Source organism: Bos grunniens, chromosome 6, assembly GCF_055505025.1.
Source record: "Bos grunniens cultivar Pamir isolate PY7600 chromosome 6, Bosgru_T2T1.0, whole genome shotgun sequence".
Taxonomy (NCBI): Eukaryota; Metazoa; Chordata; class Mammalia; order Artiodactyla; family Bovidae; genus Bos; species Bos grunniens.
Window position 1 is genome coordinate 33,717,526 of NC_141170.1, and position 2,299 is coordinate 33,719,824.

The following is a 2,299-nucleotide window of genomic DNA, read 5'->3' on the forward strand; positions in this document are numbered from 1 at the left end:
TATTGTGATGTTCCTATTTATTTTGTATCAGGATAATGTTGTCCCACTGGGGAACAGGTGCTCTCTGGGGTACCCATTGAGATGATGGCAAGAGTCCCTCACAGCAGTTGCATATAGCACAGCCGACTGTGACATTGATCATACAATATGAGCTCAGGGCAAAGGGTGTAATATGTAAACAAACTCAGCAATATGGTCACTGAAATATGTAACGACATGGGCATATCTCTGGGTCATATATAAATAGGACTCAAAGGATTGCTTTACAGAACTTCCAAACCATAATACCAGACTCTTCAATGTCAGTGATTAATGATTTAGAGTGTTTTAGAAATTCTGAAAGAGTTTAAAGTAAGGCATAAAAATTACAGAGCTGACCAACTGATAAAGTCATTTATATTATAATTCTTTCTTAATGCTCATAGAGAAGTGAAACAGTAATGACTAAACTAAAATAATTCCCTATAAAGTCTGACTGGAGTAAACAGATAATGTAGTAGAACTACAACAATAAAGAATTAGATTCATTCGCCGGCTGTAGTCCCGGAGGGCGGCGGTGCGGCCGAAGGGCCAGCGCGGACCTCGGGCGGCCCGGGCGCTAGTCCTGGGCCGCGCCTCTCTCCCTGCTCGACCTCGCCGGGAGCCGGGGGCGGGCCGCGCGAAGGTGACTTAGAGAGCCCTTGCGGTGCCGCCCTGGATCGCGCCTCGCAGCTGGGCTGGAGAGGAGGCGGAGGGACGGGTCGAGCGCGTTCTTGCAAGAGCTGCGAGCTGCGCCGGGCGGAGCGCGCCGCCGGGGAGAGCCCCGACCCCGGCCCAGGTGAGGAATTTTAAATTGGAACAGGAACAAGAAAAAAACAAAATTTTATCAGAAGCGCTGGCGACTGTAGCCACTGAACATCACGAATTAGAGCAGTCTCTGGTTAAAGGTTCCCCGCCTCTGAGCATCTTTAGTGAGGACGAGTTTTATGATGCACTGTCAGAACAAGCCTGCCTTCCCGTATGTTTTCCAGAAATGACTTCAGTATCTGGAGCATCCTCAGAAAATGCATCGGAATGGAACTCTCCAAGATCACCATGCCAGTTATATTTAATGAGCCTTTGAGCTTCCTCCAGCGACTCACTGACTATATGGAGCATACATACCTCATCCACAAGGCCAGTTCGCTCGCTGATCCTGTGGAAAGGATGCAGTGTGTGGCTGCATTTGCTGTCTCCGCTGTTGCCTCGCAGTGGGAACGCACTGGAAAGCCTTTCAACCCACTCCTGGGAGAGACTTACGAGTTAGTTCGAGATGACCTTGGTTTCAGACTCATCTCTGAGCAGGTCAGCCATCACCCACCCATTAGTGCATTTCATGCTGAAGGATTAAACAATGATTTCATCTTTCATGGCTCAATCTATCCCAAACTGAAGTTCTGGGGGAAGAGCGTAGAAGCAGAACCCAAAGGAACCATCACGTTGGAGCTTCTTGAGCACAATGAAGCATATACGTGGACGAATCCTACGTGCTGTGTGCACAACATCATCGTGGGAAAGCTCTGGATTGAGCAGTACGGCAACGTGGAGATCACAAACCACAAGACTGGGGATAAATGTGTGTTGAATTTTAAGCCGTGCGGCCTTTTTGGTAAAGAATTACACAAAGTTGAAGGCTACATTCAAGATAAAAGCAAAAAGAAGCTCCGTGCCCTCTACGGGAAATGGACAGAATGTTCGTACAGTGTTGACCCAGCCACGTTTGATGCTTACAAAAAAAATGATAAGAAAAATACTGAAGAGAAGAAAAACAGCAAACAGGTGAGCGCTTCTGAGGAGTCGGATGAAATGCCAATGCCGGATTCTGAGAGCGTGTTCGTCATCCCCAGGAGCGTTCTCCTGTGGCGAATAGCCCCGCGGCCTCCGAACTCAGCCCAGATGTACAATTTTACTAGCTTTGCAATGGTTTTGAATGAAGTAGACAAGGAGATGGAGAGCGTGATTCCTAAGACAGACTGCAAGCTGCGGCCTGACATCAGAGCCATGGAGAACGGGGAGATAGATCAAGCTAGTGAAGAAAAAAAGCGACTCGAGGAGAAACAGAGAGCGGCCCGCAAGAACAGGTCCAAGTCGGAGGAGGACTGGAAGACGAGGTGGTTCCATCAAGGCCCTAATCCCTACAGCGGAGCCCAGGACTGGCTTTATTCAGGCAGCTACTGGGACAGAAACTACTTCAATTTGCCTGACATTTATTAAAATGTAGACAAGTTGGGGCGTTTTGACTCATCTGCAGATAAATCTTAAACCTATGTTTTAAAATTTT

General features: G+C 47.8%; 1 pseudogene across 1 annotated transcript; it reads left to right on the plus strand.

The window, feature by feature from the left end:
* The first annotated feature begins 727 nt into the window (after positions 1-727).
* On the plus strand, positions 728-2,299 carry LOC147370566 (oxysterol-binding protein-related protein 1 pseudogene; annotated as a pseudogene). The gene has a single exon (XR_015165351.1). The product of XR_015165351.1 is annotated as an oxysterol-binding protein-related protein 1 pseudogene (transcript).